Source organism: Cricetulus griseus, chromosome 2 (assembly GCF_003668045.3).
Source record: "Cricetulus griseus strain 17A/GY chromosome 2, alternate assembly CriGri-PICRH-1.0, whole genome shotgun sequence".
In the NCBI taxonomy this organism is placed as follows: domain Eukaryota; kingdom Metazoa; phylum Chordata; class Mammalia; order Rodentia; family Cricetidae; genus Cricetulus; species Cricetulus griseus.
This window is the reverse complement of record NC_048595.1, coordinates 187,694,850-187,719,473: the sequence shown is the minus strand read 5'-3', so window position 1 is coordinate 187,719,473 and position 24,624 is coordinate 187,694,850. Positions and strand designations below refer to the sequence as shown.

The following is a 24,624-nucleotide window of genomic DNA, read 5'->3' as shown; positions in this document are numbered from 1 at the left end:
GAAAAAGCATGGCCCTGGTTTTCTGTTATGTGGTCTATGATAATATGATTAAAGGCTATTTTGATTAATATATCATAATAGATTTTATAATAATTTTATACTTAAATGCACTGCCTTAAAATATCATTTATAACATTCTATAGCTTCAATTTTTGATTTGAAGATGTTATTTTAATGTTTTATTTTGTGATTTATGGTCAGTAAAATTTACCTGTTCTGATGTACAGTTCTTTAAGTTTGACACACACAGTTTTATGGCCATAATTAAAACCAAAATATAAACAATTTCTTTCATCCTCCCCCAAACCTCTAATATTTATTTAGATTTAAATAACACAAATTAATTTATGAATACATCTGTATCATTAAAAATAGCTTTATTTAAGACAAATTAGTCACTTAATTGTTATTTTATTGATAACAATTTATTTGTTCCTTTTTTTAAGAAGCACTGTTCTCAGTTTAGGATATATTCTTCAAGGGTTAGTTTATCCATGTGCCATTACTATATTTACTATCATTGACCAACTTAAATAAGCATGTATGTATTTATTTTGATATCTTTTTTATGTTTTAACTATATACTCTCATTGAAATATATACAAAACACTAAAAATAACTTACAGATTATTTGAAAGAAGTAAAATATACCAAAATTACCTATGAAAAGAAATATGAAAATAATGTAATGTATAGAAATAGAGTATTTGGTTCACTATGTGTTATTATTTCATCAATTATAAATTATCTAAGAAAATAAAAATAAATGCCAAAGGACAAATTTTGTTATGTAGAAGTGTATCTTATACTCATAATAATAAACATCTATTCTCATGGGGTAAAATTTATCATCCTTTTAAATATATTGAACCAGTAAGATCATAGTATAAGTCAAATATTTTAAAACATATATAGTAAAATCCAAAGCCATATTGACTTATTTTAAATTAGCAAAACTTATATGCAAAAGACTAAAAAAAAGAGGATATTGACAGAAATATATGACATTCAAAACTGATATTTCAGGAGCATGTTAAATAAATGATTATGCACTCAAATGGTTCTGTTAGACGTGGTTATTATGGTAACTTCAGTATCTGAAATGAATTATCTAATAGGGACTATAGCAGATTGGATCCCAAGGTAGCTTCTCCCTCCAAAGATATTTATAGTTAATCATTTTACACATAGAGTGAATTAAACACACAGGGACTAAATGTGACTTATATGACCCACCACTTTACAATCTTTGCCTTAAAGTCATAAACTGATACAAAATACATTTGAGTTCCATAAAATTCAAAAGTTCTCTCATAGGCTATGGCTTCTATATTTTTCTTTCAGACATGCTGAATTCACTTACTGAATGAATGTTCCATACTAAAGAGTGTTGTGGGATGTTTAATCACACTGTGAGAAAAAGTTTTGCTGTTTAATTCTGACTGGTTTAATAAAGAGATGAATGGCCAATAGCTAGGGAGGAGAGGTTAGGTGGGACTCCTGGGCAGGAACAGGAACTCAGTTAGAATCTGGCATGGAGGGAGTCAGAGAAGCCATCTCAGGTGTTGGAAGTACAAAATGGAGAAGAGGTAAAAAGGCACATGGAGGAGTCTGGACACACCTCACCCCTGTCTACACTCTGCCCTCTGTCCTGTGGCAGGTGCCTGAGCCTCAGGTGAATCTGGGAGCTGCTCTGCCTCTCCCCCCAATATCCCCCATCAACCCCTGCTCCCTTCTGCCTGAACACCCCCCCCCCAGACAAGAGTGGACCTGCCCAGACAGGAAGGCCCACCCTGAGTCTGGACACACCCAACCCCTGTCCACTCTCCTCCCTCTGTCTGAGGGTACCTGGAGCCTCAGGTGAGTCTGGGCATTGCTCTGCTCCCCAACCTCCCCAATCAATCCCTGCTTGCTTCTGCATGAGCTCATCCAGGCAAGAGTGGATCTGTCCAGACCGGGAAGGCCCACCCTGAGTCTGGACACACCACACCCTTGCCCAGCCACCACCCTCTGCCTTCCTGTTGCCCCCAGAGGCTGAGCCCTCTGCCAGCCACCTGAGAGAGGGAGAGACCCCACCTTCACTTACTGGAAGAAGGGATAGGATAAAGAAGGAGTAAGAACACACTCAACAACAGAAAAACCAATATGACACGATAAGAATCTAGGGACTCCACACCAGCAAGATCTGAAAAGCCCAATACAGAGCATGAAGAAGAGATGGACCTCAAAAATTATCTTAGGAAGATGATAGAGTCCTCTAAAGAGGAAACAAGAAAATCCCTTAAAGAAATAGAAGAAACAAGCAAAAAATTACATGAGATGGAGGAAAAGACAAACCAAAAAATTCAAGAAGTAAACAAATCTCTTAAAGAATCTAAAGAAAGCCAAGAAAAAACAACCAAACAAGTGAAGGAAGCATTCAAAACAGTTCAAGGCATGAAAGCTGAAATAGAAACAATAAAGAAAACACAGAATGAGGCGATGCTGGAAATAGAAAGGCTGAATAAATGATCAGGAAGTATAACCAACAGAATTCAAGATATAGGAGAGAGAATCTCAGTTGTTGAAAACTCTCTAGAGGATATACAGTCATTGACCAAAGAAAATCTCAAGTCTAACAAATCCTTAACACAAAATATCCAGGAAATATGGGACACCTTGAAAAGGCCGAACCTAAGAGTAATAGATATTGAAGAAGGTGAAGAAATACAACTCAAAGGTACAGGAAACATATTCAATAAAATCATAGAAGAAAACTTCCCCAACTAAACAAGGATATGTTTATGAAAGTATAAGAAGCTTACAGAACAGCAAACAGACTGGACCACAAAAAGAAGTCCCCTGACCACATAATAATCAAAACACCAAACTTTCAGAATAAAGAGAAAATATTAAGAGCAGCAAGGGAAAAAGGCCAAGTAACATAAAGGCAGACCTATCGAATCACACCCAACTTCTCAAAGGAAACTTTGAAAGCCAGAAGGTCCTGGATAGATATACTACAAACACTAAGGGAGCATGGATGCCAACACAGAATACTGTACCAAGCAAAACTTTCAATCACTGTAGATGGAGAAAAAAAGATATTCCATGACAAAAGCAGACTTAAACAATAGATATCCACAAATCCAGCACTATAGAAAGTTCTAGAAGGAAAACTCCAACCCAACGAAGATAACTACACTCACAAAAACATAGGGAATAGATAATCCAATTCTACCAAACACGAAAAACAACAGGAGAGTGAAATACATACACACAATGACACCACCAACAATAAATCCAAAACAAACAAGAACCAGCAATCAGTGGACATTAATATTCCACAAAATCAGTTGTCTTAACCTGCCCATACAGGCTAACAGAATGGATACAAAAACAGAATCATCCTTCTGCTATATACAAGAAACACACCTCAATTTCAAAGACAAGCATTACCTCAGAGTAAAGGGTTGGGAAAAGATTTTCCAAGCAAATGGGCCCAAGAAACAAGCTGGTGTAGCAATCCTAATATCTAACATATTAGACTTCAAACTAAAATCAATCAAAAGAGATGAAGAAGGGCATTTCATACTCATCACAGGAAAAGTACATCAAGATGAAGTCTCAAAACTGACCATCTATGCCCCAAACATGAAGGCACCCACATTTGTAAAAGAAACATTACTGAAGCTCAAACCACATATAAAACCACACACATTTATAGTAGGAGACTTCAACACCCCACTTTCACCACTAGACAGGACCACCATACAGACACTTAAAAAAGAAACAAAGGATCTAACAGAACTTATGACCCAACTGGGTTTAACAGATACCTATTGAACATTCCATCCAAACACAAAAGAATATACCTTCTTCTCAGCTCCACCCAGCACCTTCTCTAAAATTGAATACATAATTGGCAACAAAGCAAACCTCCACAGATACAAAAAAATTGAAATAACCCCCTGTATCTTATCATATCACCATGCTTTAAAACTAGAATTCAACAGCAATACATTTTGCAGACAACCTACAAACTCATGGGAATTGAATAACACCTAATTGCACCATTTCTTGTGTGAGGAAGAAATTTAAAAGAAAGAAATTAAAGACTTCCTAGAATTTAATGAGAATTTAATGTAGACATTACATACCCAAACTTATGGGACACTTTGAAAGCAGTGCTAAGAGGAAAGTTCATAGCACTAAGTGCCCACATGAAGAAACTGGACAATAGTCACACTAGAGAATTGATATAACTGAAAGCTTCAGAATAAAAAAGAAACAAACTCACCATGGAGGAGTAGACACCAGGAAATAATCAAACGGAAATCAATGAAATAGAAACTAGGAAAATATTACAAAGAATCAATGAAACAAAGAGTTACTTCTTTGAGAAGATCAACAAGATAGAAAAACCTCTATCCAAACTAACCAAAAAGCAAAGAGAGAGCATGCTAATTAACAAAATCAGAAACGAATAGGGGGATATAACAACTGACACTGAGGAAATACAGAGAGTCATCAGGTCATACTTTGAAAACCTGTGCTCCACAAAATTCAAAAATCTAAAGGAAACGGACAGATTCCTGGATAGATATCCCTTAACATAATTAGACCAAGAACAGATAAACAGTTTAAATTGACCTATAATCCCTAATGAAATAGAAGAAATCATCAAAAGCCTTCCAACCAAAAAAAGCCCAGGACCAGATAGCTTCATTGCAGAATTCTACCAGAAATTCAAACAAGAGATAATTCCAGTACTCCACAAACTGTTCCACACAATAGAAGCAGACTCTTTTTACAAGGCTGCAATCAATCACTTTGAGACCCAAGCCACACAAAGATACAACTAACAAAAAGAACTACAGACCAATATCCCTCATGAACATCGATGCAAAAATACTCAAGAAAATATTGGCAAATGGAAACCAAGAACACATGAGAAAAACCATCCACCATGATCAAGTAGGCTTCATCCCAGGGATGCAGGAATGGTCCAACATACGAAAATCCATCAATGTAATCCACCATATAAACAAGTTGAAAAAGAAAAATCACATGATCATCTCACTAGATGCAGAAAAAGCCTTTGACAAAATCCAACATGACTTCATGATAAAAGATCTTGGAGAGAACAGGAATAACAGGAACATATCTAAATATGATAAAAGCAATATACATCAAACCAACAGCCAACATCAAACTAAATGGAGAAACTCAAAGCAATTCCTCTAAAATCAGGAACAAGACAAGGCTGTCCACTTTCTCCATATCTCTTCAATATTGTACTTGAAGTTCTAGCTAGAGCAATAAGACAAGAAAAGGAGATCTAAGGGATACAAATTGGAAAGGAAGAAGTCAAACTTTCACTATTTGCAGATGATATGATAGTTTATATAAGTGACCTGAAAAAATCTACCAGGGAACTCCTACATCTGATAAACAGCTTCTGCAAAGTAACAGGATACAAAATTAACTCAAAAAATCAGTAGCCCTATTATATACAGATGAGATTGATGACTACTTTTTATGCCATCCTAGAGCCCTCATCTAGTATCTGATGGAAGCAGAGGCAGACATCCACAGATATACACTGAACTGAACTCTGGAACTTAGTTGCTGAGAGGGAGGAATGAAGGTCAAAGAGGTTGGTACCAGGTTGGAGAAACCCACAGAAACAGTTGGCCTGAACAAGGGAGAGCACATCAACCCCAGACTGCTGTCTGGGAGGCCAGTACATGACTGATCCAGCCCCCTGAACATGGATGTCAATGTGAAGGCCTCTGCACTCTATGGGGCCCCTCTTAGTGGATTAGAATTTTTCCCTGATGTAAGAAGGGACTTTGAGAGCCCATCCTACATGAAGGGATACACTCTTGGCCTGGACAAATGGGGAAGGGCCTAGGCCCAACCTGGGGAGTGGAGGGTGGATGGGGTGGGGGGTATATCTTGAGTGGGGGAGGAGGAGTGGAAGTGAGGGGAAGGAGAGGGCGAAAAGATTGACATGTGAAACAAGCTTGTTCCTAATTTGAACTAATAAAAACAAATCAAAAAGAAAAAAGAAAAAAGCAACAGAAAAAAAGTCACATGGAAAAATATAGATGAATAGAAATGGGTTGATTTCAAAGATGATTTTATTTTCTTGGACACATAGGAAATACCACTATGTCCCCTTGGTAGACACAAGGGGAATTTTGTCATTCAGGAAGAATGAAGTCATGCCATTTGATAGAAACTGGCTGCAACTGGAGATAGTCAGATGAAGAGCATTAAGCCTGTCTCAGAAAGGCAATTATTCTATATTTCTTCCCATGTGTGTGGGATTCCTAGGCTTTTAATATATTCATAAAATAAAAAAAGAGAAATGGGTTAATTTAAATTATAAGAGCTAGTTGGCCTAAGCTAGGGCCAAGCTTTAATGGTTAATAAGTCTCCAAATCATTATTTGGGTGGCTGGTAGTCCAAACAAAGTCCACAAAAATGTTCAGCTATAAAAGAGCTCCTGATTAGAGTTTCTGCCTACTGTCTCACGGACTTCCAAACTCCCCCGACATCACCTCAACAAACTACTGTAAGAATCCTCATCTGGCCTTTCCTTTCGGTGGTGCAGGGCAGCAAGATTGGCAGATTTCCAAGAAGTTGTTTGTGGCCGATGGCATCTTCAAAGCTGAATTGAGTTTCTCACTCGGGAGCTGGCTGAAGATGGCTACTCTGGATTTGAAGTCCGAGTTACACCAACCAGAACAGAAATCATTATTTTAGCCACCAGAACACAGAATATTCTTGGTGAGAAGGGTCGTCGAATCAGATAGTTGACTGTGGTAGTTCAGAAGGGGTTCAGCTTCCCTTAAGGCAGAATAGAGCTTTGTGCAGAAAAGGTGGCCACAAGAGGTCTGTGTGCCATCAGTGTTCAGGCAGAGTGCTACATTACAAACTCCTAGAAGGACTTGCTGTATGAAGGGCCTGCTATGGTGTGCTTCCATTCATTATTGAGAGTGGGGCCAAGGGCTGTGATGTTGTGGTGTTTTGGAAGCTCGGAGGACAGAGAGCCAAGTCCATGAAGTTTGTGGATGGGCTGATGATCCACTGTGGAGACCCTGTTAACTACTATGTTGATACTGCCATGCGCCATGTACTCCTCAGACAGGGTGTGCTGGGCATCAAAGTGAAAGTCATGCTGCCCTGGGACCCAAGTGGTAAGATCGGCCCCAAGAAGCCTCTGCCTGATCATGTGAGCACTGTGGAACCTAAAGATGAGATCTTGCCCAACACCCCCATCTCAGAGCAGAAGGTTGGGAAGCCAGAGCCACCTGCCATGCCCCAGCCAGTGCCTACAGCATAACAGGGCCTTGGCAGATGCATGTGGAGGCTGGATGTTGTCCTGTACAGACATTTAATAAAATCTTGCACAAAGAAAAGAAAAAAAGAATCCTCATCTGCTCATGGTAATTTGCTCAAATCCTGGTCACAGCTGAGATAGCTTATCACAAACAGCCTTTTTAAACATCCAGTTAATTCTCTAGCTTTTCTACATTTGGTATCCTCCATCCAGTTATGACAAGTCCATTACATTTATGTTTTCGTTTTTATTGTAATATTTTTCAAAGGCATTACAGTACCTTGTAGCACCCTGGATCTTTACACAGTGGTCCCTTTCTTTCCCCTCTTCCATCACTCCCCACTTTTCTTTAAGAGCCTTTGCAGGTGGCCTCTCTTCTTAAGTGCTCCTACATTTATGGATATCTCTCAATTATATTTATTTATTCCTTGTGTAAATATCTGGTTTACTTTGACAAGAGAAGAGACTATGCATTCCCAGCTTTGCATATAATACCTTCCAGATAATATATAAATTTAATATAATTTCTGTAACAAATAGGTTCTTTAAAAACTAGAATAGAATCCTAATCTTGTTTTATTCTGTGTGCTGCCATCTTTTGTTGAACCATGCTAAATATGTGGTACGGTTATTATCTTAAATTAAGCATATTGCTTTAACTCAAGTAAACAGATAACTAGTTTGTAGCCCTAACCAAGCTTATGACTGTAAAGAAAGGGATGGATGCTTCTGCCACATTGGAACAATATCAGTAATGACAAATTGAATATAGATTTTTCTAGATACACAGAATGTTGATGTTAAATAAGAATTGCACATAAAAATTATTACTTAAGAACAGTGAATATCTCCATTTGAAAAATAGCAATTAATTAAGAGTTTTTTTTTTAAAGTTCAAGGTCAGCAGCACCTTTATGTTCAGGGTAACTAACTGAATTCTTTCTCCAGCACTGAGCCTTGAACTTCCAATCACTGTACTTCCAAATTTTCTGAAATTTTACATACATATTTTATTGCTGTATGAAATTTTCAAACAATTTTTAATTTCCAAGAAGATACAAAATTCTGTCTAAGTAAATGATTCATTTACATTTCAGTTTAAATTCAGAAGCACCTCGAATATCTTACTGATCAAAGAGGACACAGAACTGTCCGTGTTTGCAGATGTCAAAATCTCCAAGGGCATCTCTGTTTGCATCCCCTTTGTATTGCCATGGAAACTATTTTTTTCCTTGTCTAGAAACTGAGTTATGGAAACACTAATTTTGTTCCCATGGAGATCTAGAAGCCCAGATTAAGCATCTCCTTATAGTAATAGGCAAATATGAGATACCCTCTTTCTTCTAAAAATTATAAACATTCAATATACAAAAGCAAGGAATAATTACAAACTTAAAGATGAAAAAGTAATATGGAGACCAAGTCGTTAAAGACAGCAAGTGTTTTTATTCATGAACAGCTAAGAGTCAATTGCAGAGTCTACCAAAAGACAACCTTGCTTAAAAATAAGCAGTTTGTCATGTAGATAGGCCAGACAATGGTAAAGCAATTTGTCATATAACTAGGAATAAAGAAATGTTTAAACTGAGATTCCATGAATTATCAGAAGTTGGTTGCTTGATTTTTGTGAGATTATTTCCAGGGCATAGGCATTTCTGAAAGGAGTAAGAGATCAAATCACTACTGTTCTGGTCCAGAAACTTAATTTAATTTCTCCTTTCAGTTCTGACAATGTTATCCTGAATGATTTACTTGATTTCTTGCAATAATTTGCTAAATTCAGTTATAAGTTCCTAAAGCATGCTGCATCTCCAAAGTGCCCTGTGCCGATGTCTATCATCAATGAAAATGTGGATTATACTGATTTGCTTTTTCCCATAAACTTGACCTCCTCTGAGAACGGTTTTATCTTCCTATCCATAACAACGTACACTGTGGTTGACAGAGCAAACGGGTATAACCACTTATTTAGAATGAATCACTCATGTGTAGAATGGGGATTGGGATATATCCATTCTCTTACTTTTTACATATGGATATAGAGTCTTCAGAGGTGAAAATTATGAACTGAAGTTAGGTGCACCAGGAAATTAGCCACAAACCACCATAGCCCTAGTTCTGTATTCATTAGCCACTATCCCTTAAATTTTCCTCTCCCAGCATCTATGTAAATGTATTCTTAGAAGCCTCTCAAGAGAGGACTGATCTAAAGAAGGACAAGTATGGGTTGCAAAATGAACCCAGTGATAAAATCACAACACTGCCAGTGAATCACTTAGATTTTTAGATATCCGTGTTATGCCTTAATTTAGATGAAACCCTCAGACAAGGTTACATAAGATTTTTTTTTAGAACAACTAGCGTATAAAATGTCATCCATATTTACAATGCCATTTTTTTAACACATAAACAACCTCAACCTTATGTAAAATCAAGAAAATTAATGTACCAATCACTCATGAAGAACAGACATGCTGATCTGGCCTGTTTTTCCTCCAGAGTCAGTTAAATTTCAGATCTGTCAATAAGGTGGACATCTACCCTTACATGTGTAAATAACCCAACATGATTGTGAGTTTTTGAATTTCAGTACTTACTGGGTTTCTCAAAAACACTTCCTATAACATGTCTAACATACAATAGACACTCAAGTAAGCACTTTGTAAATTCATGAACTCATAGTCTTCTTGAAAATATAATTGTATAGGTCTTACAAAACAACATATAAAAGGATATAATTTATAATTCTATATACTTACTTGATTGAAGATAATAATGATTCTAAAATAAAACATGTTTACCCAAATTCCCAGGGAGGTAGGTAGAAGGTTGGCATTAAGATAGAAAGAAATAAGGAGAGATCAAAACAGAATAATTCAAATTTTAGTGAATATAGCAAACTATCCGAGCATTAATCTTTTTGTGAAATAAGCATTGTAGCTTTTGCAAAGACTGCAGATCTGAGGCTTCGAGTCTGTAAGTGACAGACATCATCTATAAGGATAGCCTGTGTACCTATCACATCTGCTGTATTATTCAGGTGTTCCCTGTCTCCTTGCATTATTGCATTATTACACTGGACTCATTTCATTCAGAATCAATAAGGCAGCGAATGAAGCCAAAATGCTTTAAGTCTCAAAATCCTGACAGGTTATTAGCCTCACACATCTTTGAAAGGTACCACAGTTTATGTCAATGGTGTTCACCATGTGGGTTGTGACCCCGTTGGGGGTTGAATGGCCCTTTCATGGGGGTTGCCTAAGACTATCAAAAAACACAGATATTTATAATACAAATCAGTAGCAAAATTACAGTTATGAAATATCAACAAAAATAATTTTATGGTTTGGTGGTCACCACATGAGGAACTGTATTAAAGGATCATGGCAATGGGAAGGCTGAGAACTACTGGTTTATGTCTACTGACATATTGTACAGTGTTATTTGTCTTCTCTTTTAGTTATGATAAAATTAAAAATGCCTTCATATTAGCCAATTTATTTCCAAAAATTGGATTTTTATGCTCTAATTAGTGGTCATATTGCTATGATTTACTGATAGGTATTTTCTCTCCAATATTTAGTTGTTGTGATTTTAGTGTATGTAAAAATAATAAATAATAATAAAAAATAATAATAATAATGAATATTTTAGTGACTCCAACATAAAGAATCAAATTGGGTTATTTTATAGCATATTCAATGAGTCTGTGATCAGATTAAAGTATGTATATTACTAGACCATTTTTATAGAACTGAAATGAAGACTGTCATTAAAACAGAGATTAAGAATGACTTAATTCAGAAATGACTGGAATTGGCGGAAGTTTTGCAATGTGATAGAGGTAGGATCCAATAGTTTAAAACTTTTATCTCATTTTTCTCATCTATAGTTGACTATCAATAAATAATGCCAAACTTAGATGAAATTCTGAATCACAAGTTAAGGACAAATTGTGTTTCACTGAGCAGCATGGGACCACTTTCAAGTTTGTTTCTCATTGAGTCATCAGATAAAAGGTTTCTTTGCAGAGATTTTTTTTCCTATAAAATTTTTTATTCTTAAACATATCTCTGATTTTATTTTTGAAAATAAGACAGTCCATGTATCATCATATACCACAAGCTTTCAGAGGCTTTGCAAATAGGAGGTTGTGTGTTTCTGTATTAGAAGTCTTGGTGTCATGGAAATATTTTAATATTGAAATGATAGTTAACATTGAGAAAGCAACAGCACCAATTATTCTTTGTCTCCTAATAAAGTACAAAATCTAATAAGAGAAGTAATGAGAGGAAATTTAGATAAAGTAAGTCTTCAGTAGATAAAATTCACTTAAGAGGATGTAGAGATAGAGGAACACTCCTCCATTGCTGGTGTGAGTGCAAACTTGTAAGACCACTTTGGAAATCAGTCTGGCAGTTTCTCAGGAAAATGGTAATCAGTCTACCTCAAGATCCAGCAAGTCCTCTCTTGGTCATATACCCAAATAATTCACATTCATACAATAAGGACATATATTCAACTATGTTCATTGCAGCATTATTTGTAATAGCCAGAACCTGGAAGCAACCTAGATGCCCCTCAACTGAAGAATGGATAGAGAAAATGTGGTACTTTTACACAATGGAGTACTACTCAGTGGGGGAAAAAAACGATGGAATCTTGAAATTCTCAGGCAAATGGATGGAACTAGAAGAAACAACCCTGAGTGAAGTAACCCAGGCACAAAAAGATAAACATGGTATGTAGTCACTTATACATGATTTTTATACATAGAACAAAGGATTGCCAGTCTACAATCCACACTGCCAGAGGAGCTAGGAAACAAGGAGACCACAAGAGAAGATTGCATAGTCTCTTGGAGAAGAGACTCCTGAACAAAGTGGGAGCATGGGGGAGGGGGAGAGGAAGGAGGTAGGAAGAGAAGAAGGGGTGGGGGTAAGAGAACAAGAGTACTGAGACAGGGGAGGAATAGAGGAGGGCAAGAAAGAAGATTCCTTGATAGAGGGAGACAGTACAGGTATGGAGAGAGGTCTGGCACAGGGGAAATGTTAGGGGATCCACAGTGATGACCCCAACTAAGAATCCAAACCATGGTGAAGATGCCATTAATGCCCTTCCACTATAATGAGATTGTTGTCTACCTTGGTTACCATTCCTAGAGCCTTCATCCAGTAGCTGTTCAAAGCAGAAACAGGCACCCACAGCTAAGCATTGAACCATACTTCTAGAATCCAGTTGTGAAGAGGGAGGAGGGATGAGCAAAGTAGCCAAGATGATGCCAGAGAAACCCACAGAAAAGTTAACCTGACCTACTGAGAGCATGGAGTATTGGATCAAATCAGGCCCTCTGAATGTGGGTGCCAGCTAGGAGGCCAAGGCAGTCTATGGGACCTCTACCAGTGGAGCCAGTCTTTATCCCTAGAGCACAAATGGACTTTGGGAGCCCATTCCCTATGGAGGGATACTATTGCAGCCCAGATACAGCAAGGAGGGCCTAGACCCTGCCCTGAATGAAATGAGGGCCTTTGAAGGTCCCCTGTGGAAGGGCCTCACTATCCCTGGGGAGGAGTTGTGGGATGGGTTGGGGGTTGGTGGGAAACATGGGAGGATGAGAGGTCCAGGGAATTGGGGGGATGGATATGTAAATATGAGTAGTAATTAAAGAATTTAAATAAAAATAGAACAATTAAAAAAGAACTGAACATAATATTTACATATTAAATCTCAAAGGAATCTCAAAGGAATTTCTAATTATTCCATTGTTAGTGAATAAACTTCTCTTTCCAGCTGGGCAGTGGTGGCACAAGGCTTTAATCCCAGAACTAGGGAGACATAGGCAGGTGGATCTCTGTGAGTTCTTGACTAACCTGCTCTACAAGAGCTAGTTCCAGGACAGCCTCCAAAGTCACAGAGAAACCTTGTCTTGAAAAAAACAAAACAAAACAAAACAAAACAAAACAAAAAAGCAAAACACCTTCTTTTTCCAACCTACATAGTTTTGGCTTGCTTTGCCTCTAGCTAGTTGCCAGAATGAGAAGGCAAGTGGAAGAAAGGGAGGAATTGTGCAGGACAGGGCAAGTGGGTATGTGAAATTCAGAGATGGAGGAAGAGAGAAGGAGTAGGAGGAGGCAGAGGGGGATTGTAGACTGAAGTTTCTGTCTCACCTGGTCATCTAGCTGTTCAGTCCCAAATAAACATACAGAGGCTTATACTAATTATACATTGTTTAGCCTATTGCTCAGGCTTATTATTAGCAAACTCTTACAATTTAAATTAACCCATAATTCTTATCTATGGTTAGCCATGTGGTTTAGTACTTTTCTCAGTAAGGCATTCTTACCTTGCTTTCTTATCATCTAACTGGAGACTGCATCTCTCTCCTTCCTCTTTCCAGAATTCTCCTAGTCTTGTAGCCCCACCTATACTTTCTGCCTGGCTACTGGCCAAGCAGCATTTTATTGAGACAATATGAATGACAAATCTTTATAGTGTACAAGAGCATTATCCCAAGTCAGTGATGAGAAGCAGAGGTAGCAGGAGGAATAGGAGGATTTTAGGTTCTCATTCTCCAGCTATTTTGTTTTGATGCTCTGTACTCTGAAAACATATCTTAAAGTTTAAACACTTTCATATCTTCAATAAACATTGTTTCTAAAATTTTTATTATAATTGTTTTTTATGTGTGTGTTTCTGTGGGTATGTGTATATACTACAATACTTGCATGAAGTTCAGAGGGCAACCTGCGAGAATAATTCTCTCCTTTTACTATGTGGGCCCCAGGGATCAAACTTAGATCTTCAGGTTTTGGCAATAAATACCTTTACCCAGTGAGCCACATCGTGGGCCCTAATACCATTATAAAAGTAGACTGAAATGTAATCAATTACGTGAAAATAGCTTTAGTTTTGTTGTTGCTGAGCTTAAAACATTAATCCATTTTGAATGTGTAATTTCATTTGTGAATGTTTATGCAATATACTTTGAAGGTTAATAGAAAGAGAAATTAGATATATTTTAGTAAATGGTCAATACAGTCTTAACAAAGAATGACTTTGTTATTGATCATGTCTAGTAATCTTTGTATTACCTATTTTAGAACAGATTTCAATGTCTGCAAATGTTTGTCTTTAAAACTCAGACATATTCAGAGAATATTTTGATGAAAAAGAATGTACTTACGGGTTTGGAGGGATTTCTAATTGGCTAAGGAAGAAAAGAAGTAGAAACAAAATTGGATGGGAAAGGATTGGAGGGTAAAAATGATAAGGAAAGGAATTGATGTAGTTGAATATATGAGCTGAATATCCTCAAAATATACTGTATATGAAATTCTCAAATAATTAGTAAAACTACTACAAAAACGAGTGCTGTCTGCTATTGCAGAAGATCAGAGTTCAGTTTCCAGCACCCATATTGGGGCATCTTAAAACCACTTATAACTTGAGTGCCAGGTTATTAGAAGCTATTATTTGTCCCCCAAATGTATCTTCACTCACAACCACATACCCTCCCCCATATGCAATATACTGTTCTCATAAAAATGCTTTTTTTGGATATCATCTAAATACACATCTATAAGGACACTATTATGAGTTTGGGGTTAATTTTACTATTTAATCTGTTATTTCTAAAAGAATGAAGACATCCATATGGCCACAACTTCCTAATGACCTAACTGACTTGCAAAGTCATCTTTATACAATTACTTTATCTCCATCAAATTACTTCCATCACTCAAATAAAATACAAGACATTGTCAGAGATAATGATGATAATAGAGAGAAAGAGTATAATACACACAAATTCGGCAAAGGATCAGACATATAAAAATGTTATTCAAATAACTTAGTATAATCCATGGCCTGGTGATCAAAGTAAATAATTATCTTTCTTTTGAATGCCAGTCAGTTGTACTAAATATTAATTTTCCTCTCCTGAATAAAGTAGAATTCTTTCATGCTTCATGGTCCACTAATGAAAAATATCAAGTATCATCTAAATATCTATGGCCATCTCTGCTCTCATCACCAACTTCTCAGGATCCCTGCTGCTCTCATCCACTCTTGAATTCCTAACAGGCTTTTCTTCCTCAAGGTCTAATGAAGGACCAGCTTCATTTCCTTATTAAGCATTTGATGTGAGCTTTAAGAAAATAAACCATAATAGAATATAACTCTTTTATAGATAAGAATATTTCATCTCAATCCCCATATACTTAAATGAACCAGATAAATTCCACCAATCTATAAAATAACCTAACAGAAGATAAAGATGCAAAAAGTACAAATTCCACACTTATAAAAGGAATATAAAATAGGCTCTTAAAGCCTAACCAGACTGTGACAGTCACTAAAACTCACATGCTATATATAACTCAATAGATAGTATGATTCTGCCATGATGATAGTGGACTAACACTCCAAAACTGTAAGCCAGCCCTCAATTAAATGTTTTATTTTATAAGAGTTGCCTTGGTCACGGTGTCTCTTCATAGCAATAGAACAGCAACTAAGACTTACTCATTATTGAATTTTCTTATATTTGGTAATTAAGCAGTGAATGTCTGGTATGTCACTATTTCTACAAGTCAATGAAAGGAAGCATGGTGGAATACAGTAATGGATGACTTTTGATTGTAAATGTTTTCAACTACAAACAGCCCCATAACTTTGATAAGCAAATCATATTTCTTTTGTTTTTGAGTCTTCAATTCTAAATAGAGACTAACTTCAGTCAAAGATTGTTCAAAGTAAAATCACAAACAAAACTGACAAAGTATTATCTTCTATATTAACTTCCTTGAAACCCTGCAAAATACTTGAAGTGTTTGCACTAATACCGAGGAATATGTGAACCTGTGGAGCTGGAAGTGAGCACTGTGCTCATCAATCCAAACATGTCATTATAGAAAAGGGAACAGAGTCAGAACAATTACATAAGATAAATAACAGGATTCTCTGAGGTTTTTCATGCTCTTTTTAAGAAAGGAGAGAGTTCTATATTATTTGTGATTCACTGTTTTACCATGAGAAGGGTATTTCTTCAAATGTTACAGTATGTGAATATCTAATTAACATAATGAATTGAATCTATGTTTCTTATGCTGCTGCCTTTGGACTCTTAGGAGTCATTGGGGTTAGTATCAGTAGTCTGAGAGTTACTGAATTACATAAAAATGGGAATTCAGGAAAGCTATTAACACTCTTTAATATTATATAATTGTAGGTGAGTGTTACTTGTGGATTTCTGGGGGTCCCTCAGATAGTCCAAGCTTCACAACTATCTCCCACATATGGAGGGCCTAGTTCAATCCCATGGAACTTATTTGGGATACTTGACAAGGTTGTTTTTGTTGTTGTTCTGAAGTGTTTTTCTGTGTAACAGTGAACACACTGAAATAGTGGAGGTCTTTTAAAGATGGCCTGTAGTGGAAGAAATGACTCTACAGGAAAAGAGTCTGAAATTGAGCTATGAAAGAAAGGAAGGAATGAAGAAAGGAAGAAAGAAAGAAAGCTAGGAAGATAAATAGAAGATAGATAAATAGATAGATAGATAGATAGATAGATAGATAGATAGATAGATAGAACCCTACCCTCCACATTTTGTGCTCCGGTCAGGATGGGTTGTGAGCTTTATCATCAAACTGAAAAATCCATGGAGTAGAGAGTAGAGGACAACTCTGAGTGAATCAAATTACTAATTGAGCAGTCCAGTGAAGATCTGAAAATCCTAAAACAGCTAGAATTTTAGAGTGATCAGCAATGTTTCCTGCAGCAATCCTCTCAAAATGGCCCATTCCTAATAATTTAAAAAAATATGTTCATGAATTTGTATGGGATCTAATTTAAAATATATCAATGTAAAAACAAGACAACAATAAATGTGTCCAGAAAGTTAAAAAAAAAAGAAAAGAAAAGAAAAGAGCCTGGAATTACGTAAGGCAAGGTATTATATAGGCATCACTATTTATGTATTATGGTCTGTTCTAGGTAACCTTTTTAATAAATTTCTGTCTTTATTCTGCATTATGTCTCAATTTACCATGCTCAGCCATGAAGAAAGTATAATCTTTCCTAATTAGGAAAGCAAATTCACAAAATGAATGACTAAAAATCACTTAAATAAAGGTGCTCACATTGGGGAACATGTGACCTACAATGGAGAAAGGACTCAAATCTCACTCTGGAGCTAGAACAATGGTAGTACATAAAGTGTTTGCTGCAAGACCATGAGTCATGGAGCTCAGATTCCAACTCCTACAACAAAACTCAGGTACAGCACCACACATCTGTAACCCCAGCACTTTGGCAAAACAGGTAGATGCCAGGTCTTTACTGTTAGCCAGTCTCCCTGAAAGGTGAACTTCTGGGTTCAAAAGGAATTCCTGCCTCCAGAATTAGGTGGAGAGTCACCTGATAGTATCCTCTAGTTTCCAAACACACAGGCAGTGGTTATCACACAAATATACACACAAAGACACACAAACTCACACACACACATAACAATAACTTCTGGCTTTGAGAAAAATACCTTTAAGCAACTAAAAGTTGGGGTGATATATTTAAAGTGTTAAAAGAAAGAATGAGCCGGGCTTTGGTGGCAAACGCCTTTAATCCCAGTACTCGGGAGGCAGAGGTAGGTAGATCTCTGTGAGTTCGAGACCAGCCTGGTCTACAAGAGCTAGTTCCAGGACAGCCTCCAAAGCCACAGAGAAACCCTGTCTCGAAAAAAAAAAAGAAAGAATGATTGAGTGAATGAATGAAAAGTCAACCAAACTAAAATTCTGTAAGTTTTAAAATTTATCTCTGAACATGAAGGATAGTGAAGATATTCTCTGATATACAAAAGCTGATAAAATTTGTGGCCAGTACAACTACCTTTCAAGAACTCTTTAGACAAGATGATACATGTCAGAAAATAGTTACTTCATAAAATATTTTTAAATTATTCAAATACATTTTAATGATTTCAACTCAATACAACTGAAAATGTAGTGCCATTAAGTAGCATTTTCTGCCTAATTCCAGAGTACAAGATCATCCTCACCCTGGCCTATCCCTTGGTTACCTAGGCTAAAGCACCGTACAGAAGGCAAATATGTGTGCATCATCACAATGGGCACTGCATCACAGGATGAGGGCAGGTGACTTGTGAGGTATTAACTACAGGAGCAAATATGACCCTAGCTGAGTTACTCACTGATATTGGTGAAGGGACAACTATAGAGACCAGTCTTCTGAAGAGATGCCAAGAAAGCATCCTAGACGTTTGGGCTCTCTACCCCGCCATCCTCCTCCTGTTCTTCCTTCCTCTTATTGTTCAAGCTGTCTCCATTTTATGCCTACTCAACCTTCTGCCTATAGACAAGTCGCACAGACCAATTCCAATTCTGTTTTTCAGATTACCCAATTCCCTTCTATGAAGCACACAGCCATCTACTCCACCTTAATGGCCTGCTCACCCACCATTTCCTCTGTTGGCAAAAGTCTCACTAAGTGTCCTGCTCTGACTTCTCACACTTCCTTAAATGTCAAGTTTCCCTCCACCCCTCCCAACACACCAACGGAATCATTCCCTATTCTGTCATACCCATCAAGAGGGCACGCAATGTCTGCCAGACTGAATAAGACATATTTTGATGCCAGGAAGTAGATTTAGCAGGTAAGGGTGCAATTTCAGATTTTCATGAGTGTGGCTTCCTAGCAGCCTGACCTGGCAAACACAGATTAGGCAGGTCGGTGACACCAGTACTCACCACAGATCATCTCAGAATTGATTTCTCCGCTGTCCATTCTCTTTATCAGGCAGTCATTGAGAGACACTGAAAGAATCTAGGAGAAACCAATGTCTTCAGGAAGCTACAGAGTCACCAGAAAGCCATACCTTCAGAAGATACCTTGGATAGAATTTTATGTGATCATTGGATATCATTGTGTTCATAGGGTACAAGGAAGAAATGCCCTAGGACATAAAGACTGTAAGTCAAGAAAGAGGTTAGCAATGAGAACTGAACAGTAACTGTAGTTTCATCTGTCCTATAAACTGGGAAGCATAGATGTAATGTAGATGGCCATAAGAGGCTGAGGGGTGGGGCCAGGGTAACTTGGTAGAATTCTGGGATTCTAAGTAGTTTGTGTGACTGTGGAAAAAGTGTTAAACAATTTCATGACTCAAAACATAACATCTAAGTGTAGATGTTATGAAATTAACTCATGAGTTTGGAGCAGTTAATCAGGTAGTACTTGCAGTGTGCTAGCGATTATAAAAGGCAATGAAGGAGAAACTGATGCATGGCATACACAGATATGCATGATATATACAGATAAGCATGTATAAAATTTTATATGCAACCAATTACTTAAAAATGTAAAGATTATTTTGGTATTAACTTGTATTCCACAATATAAAAAGCAAAATAATATTGTAGCCATATGAAATTTCAGTGCTTTGACTGGAGATAAACCTAACACAAGAACTAGAGTCTACAAAAGGAATTATAATTGAAAATGGGAGGATAGTAATTAAAAAAAAGCTTATTTAAATGTACTATCCATACAAAAAATGGCAGGCAAGTTATGGTGGACAAAATGGGGACACACTGTAATGTAACTGGTAGCAAACTGTAATATAAATGGTTTTAATTTTAAATGATAATAATTTAAATTCATTGATTATATGATGGAGAGTTGAAATTTACTAATCCAGTCTACATGTTATGTATGAAGAGCTTACTTTAAATAAAGACACATATGCATTAAAATGAAAGGATGGATTGACCTGCCCAAATTCTATCTTTGATGAGCATATATGTCACCTTGCCAGTATGGACAGAACATCATATTCCTATTTATCTGTCATTCATCTAAACACATCAAAGATAAGAAAGACCTTTAGAGAGTCATTTAGCCATATTGGTGTGCTGATATTTCCTATTTCATTAATTCCTGCTTCAGAAATACTCACCAATGACACAATAATTTGTCTATATCGCCAGTCCCTGTCAATTGTATTTTACCCAAATAGCCTACACCGAGACCCTGAATGTCTGCATTAGGTTGTCAGTGGAAGGTTGCACACTTCACAATGGGCATTCATTTAAAGGATGAAGTGAGGGGTGATCTCAAAGATGCATGCCACAGTAGGTCTGGCCCAGGCTCAGCCACTTCCTGAAACTTTGTAGAGACTTCTACAAAGATGACAAGAACATTTCTGAGATTTTTTTCCCCATATCAACCCCTTCCTTTTCCAGTGGTTTTCCTCTCCATATTTGCTGTACTCCTTATCAGCCTTCTATCTGTACAACCATTTCTCAAACAAATAGTTCTGTTTTCTGCTCTACTGAATTCCCTGCCCTGAAGCATTCTTCCTCCCACCCCACCTCAATGTTCCATGCCTAACTCTTCCTATTTCCTTTCTCCTTCTAAACAACTTGTCAAATTACTTCCCATCTTTTGTCCTTTTTATCCTCTTTTTGTAACCATTTATCCCATCTCTTATTGGGTCATCCCTCCCAAGCACCTGAGGCCCTCTGTGAGACTGAGGGGGGAGCTATCCTGAGAAGCCAGTTTCTTGACTGATGATGTATTTCAGAATTCTCCAATGCTATGGTTTCATATGTTGACCATATCACCATAAGAAACTCGGACTGATGGTTACTCAATCAGCCTAGTACCCCCCCCATTTCTTTGTTAACCTAGATATATCTGTCCATCATGAAAAACTGAAGATTCTCAGTGAACCAAGTCCCCTAAAGATATGAGACTCTACAATACACAGTAAATGTGGTTCTTTGCACACACTGAAATGGCTCCTGTCTTGTTTCTAAAACTCATTCAGGGGGCAATTCACAGACTAAGGAAAAATAACTGGCAAGAGACACTGGGTTTCACAAAGATTAGAATCATAGTCCTTTGAAAATGTGCTTCATTCACTTAGTAAACATTGGTAAGTACAACATGCAAGTGAGCTTAGGAGGACATGAGAGACACTAGATTGGCCTGGGTTTAAATATGGACTCTGATTACTAGTTTACTTGGTTAAGTAGCTGAGACATTTTATTACTTACTTTCTTTCCCATAAAATGGGAGATGACCAGAATTTTCTTCTGGGTTTATAAGAGGTGACTGAGGTTTGAATGGTGATATCTAAAACAGTTCTTGTCACAGAAAAAAGGTGCTAGATACCTGTAGATTTCATGTGGAAAGGTTTGTGTAGCATGGGAGGATTAGGGCTAAAATTGGACACTATAGAGATTAACACAAAGTTCCTAAAGGTCGTTTTGGTGGGAAAATAGTCCAAGACATCCTATTTTAGATTTCTTGCTAAGGCAGGATTGGAAAGTCAGGAGGGTGGGAGAAGATAGAAATTATTCTTGTAACTAAAAGGAAAATTTAGAAAAAAATATGGTGACATTCAATTCCTTTTTCATAGAAAATAAAGACCTGGTACACATAGGTGGAAGTTTTGCAAGTTTGACCTGTCAGCACATTTTATACCAATTTTAACACATATGACCAAAGCACAACCTTGGCTGGTCCAGCAACAAACACAACTCAGACCCTTCTGGACACTTCAGATGGAGGTTTGCATCAGGGCAACTGGAAAGCTCTCTTTGTATACTTCATACCTATTCATCATTACAAATTTGGACACAGAGTCACCAATATTGGCATCACAAAAGAAACAATGTATACTGAGAACACTGAGTGATTGGATTATGTAGTCACAAGACACAACTAAGCTGGAGTTTAATAATGATGTGGTTGGTCAAAGATAGACTTGATTTGCTCCCATTTTCCATTACCCTGCCTGTGGTAAAACCTTGCTCTATTCAAACAGAATACTGCCAGTATTAGAATGGACAAGCAGGAGGTCATATTCAATGAGAAACCTGCTGCACATGTCTCTTTGTCACACTTATTTCATATATGTCCTTTATAATAATTGCAGTGTACTTCCCATAAGATGTATTCATATATATGTAGTGTTTTCAATTGCTCATCCTTGTTTATCACAGCACTATTCACAATAGACAAATAGCAGAATCAGGATAAATGGCCACCAACACATGAATGGATACAGAAAGTGTTGTGTATAGGCAGTGGAGTTTAATTCAGCCACAAAAAGCAGCATTTTGCCATTTACAGGAAAACACATGGAATTAGAGAACATCATTGCTAAGAATATGTACATACATGCATATAAGCACATACATGGCATGAAGTAGATAACAGACAGAATTCAGGAAGAGACATAGGACAAACAGGTGGGAATGGAGTAAAGCAAAGTGTAATTGGGACTGAATGTTATATCACATAGCAAACATGAATAAAATTGTCATTATAAAATTTATCAGCTAGACCACAAATATGCCTTACTAAAAGTTTTCTGATAAAAATAAGACCCTTGTTCAGTGTATGACAATTTAAAGGTGAATGCTAGAAGAAATCAAAAGAAGTAGTTACATTTTTTTTATTTCATTCACTCCCTCTTTAAAGTGTGTATTTTTTCTTTTTGTTAAGAAATCCTTTTACAGGATAGTAATAAGAGAAGGAAAGTGAAGATAAGGAAAATAGTACAGAGGAAGAGAGTAAAGAAATGGCTTGGAGAAAGATATAAGAGCAAAGAGTATAATGTATACCAGTCATAAGTTTCCTTAAAATGTCAAGACAACCCTTATTGGATGATGACATGTGGACACTGGCCTAAAGATGGTGAGGGAAGGAGCCACCAATGAAACTGAGGGTAAAGAGAAAATTCTAAGTAGATGGAAACATTTTTAAAACTATTTCTTTAGGCACGAATTTGTTTGATATGCTCTGCAAACATGTAAGAGGTCAAAATAATTGTAGAGGAGTCTGCAGGACAAAGTGTGGGGGTGATAGCAGCCAGAGTCAGAGCTTTATAGTCTATCAACAGGAGTGACTCTCTCTTTCAACTAATTTTCATCAGCCATATCAGAGGTATATTGTTTCAAAAATCAATCTGAGATAAAGTAAGGGTAAGAGTTTAGTTGGCCAAAAATTGACAGATCATTTAGTCTACAGGGTCCTGGTGGGTTTTGAACTGAATGATCTGGCTCACATTTGGTTTTGAAGTTACTCTTATGTCAAGAGTCTCCTGACATGATGTGAGAATCTGGCTGATAATGAGAAGTCAGGAGTCTATGGAGATAGTCAAGAGAGAACAACAGTGACTTGAGTGGTAGAAGCAAAAGGGCTGAGAAGTGGTTAGCTTGGATTACATCACTGGATTTGGTGAAAAACAGGAGAAGAATTGGAGATGACTAAAGTTTCTGTCTCTGGGACTAGAATTATCAAATGAGGGGATGTAAGATAAGCAGGAGTGAGAGGTAAGATGAGGAATTTTTTAGGATGTATGAACTTGTTATATACATAGTAAAATCACAAATGTTTATGTCATAGAACTTGAGGTACACATTTGAGAGATGGCAGTTTTGAAGCTGTTGGTCCATAAATAGTGTTCAAAATGGAGGGCAGTATGGACTCACTTTGCAATGGCTACCAAAGAGAAAAGAAGGGGTGGAGAAGGAGGTGGAAAGTGCAATAAGGAAAGTGAGAACAAGAAAAAGCAAAAGTGAGAGTGGAGAATAAGATCTTTTAGAAAAAGCAAAGGAAAAGCATGGAAGCTGTTTGCAGTTTTGGATCAGTCACAACAAGAAGAAGGAATGCTTGAATTTTTCAGTAAATCAGAAGCACAGTTTAGGAAAAGCTGTGGTTAAAGACAGGTTATACATAAAATTGCCTGAGTTGGTAAAAGTTGCAAATATGTTGCAAAAGAGAATTGCACTTTCAGAACATGATGTGATTTTAAGGAAATTCTTAGAAAATATCAAAATTGGCTGCCATCCCCAAGTATACAGACTTTGTGATTTTTCTATTATTTCAGCAGATATTTATGATGTGTCTACTAAATAAAAAAAGAATAATGTGCTGAGGGAATTTCCAGGCCTACAGACACCGTACCAGCCAGTTTACACACTGACAAAAGAAATGAGATCTACCTAGATAGTCAGAAAACTGTCATAGAGATGCCAAACTCTTTTCACTAGACGATTTAAGATCAAGGTTTTTAAAGGTATAGACTTAAACAAAAACTGTTTCAAAAACCGTAATTTGAGTGTCAAGCATGGGAGATATTATGTGGTTCCTATCATAGCCTAACTGTCCTTATTTAGATGTTACCTATAGACAGGATGTTTGTTCTCAACAGCTTCCTATGATTCACACACTGATTAATTTTAGCAGGAAGAAAGCAGAGTCTCACCTCC

At 36.9% G+C, this 24,624-nt stretch overlaps 1 pseudogene; it reads left to right on the top strand.

Annotated features, from left to right (window-relative positions):
- Nucleotides 1–1,534: 1,534 nt before the first annotated feature.
- On the top strand, nucleotides 1,535–7,348 carry LOC100760916 (annotated as a pseudogene).
- Nucleotides 7,349–24,624: the final 17,276 nt, after the last annotated feature.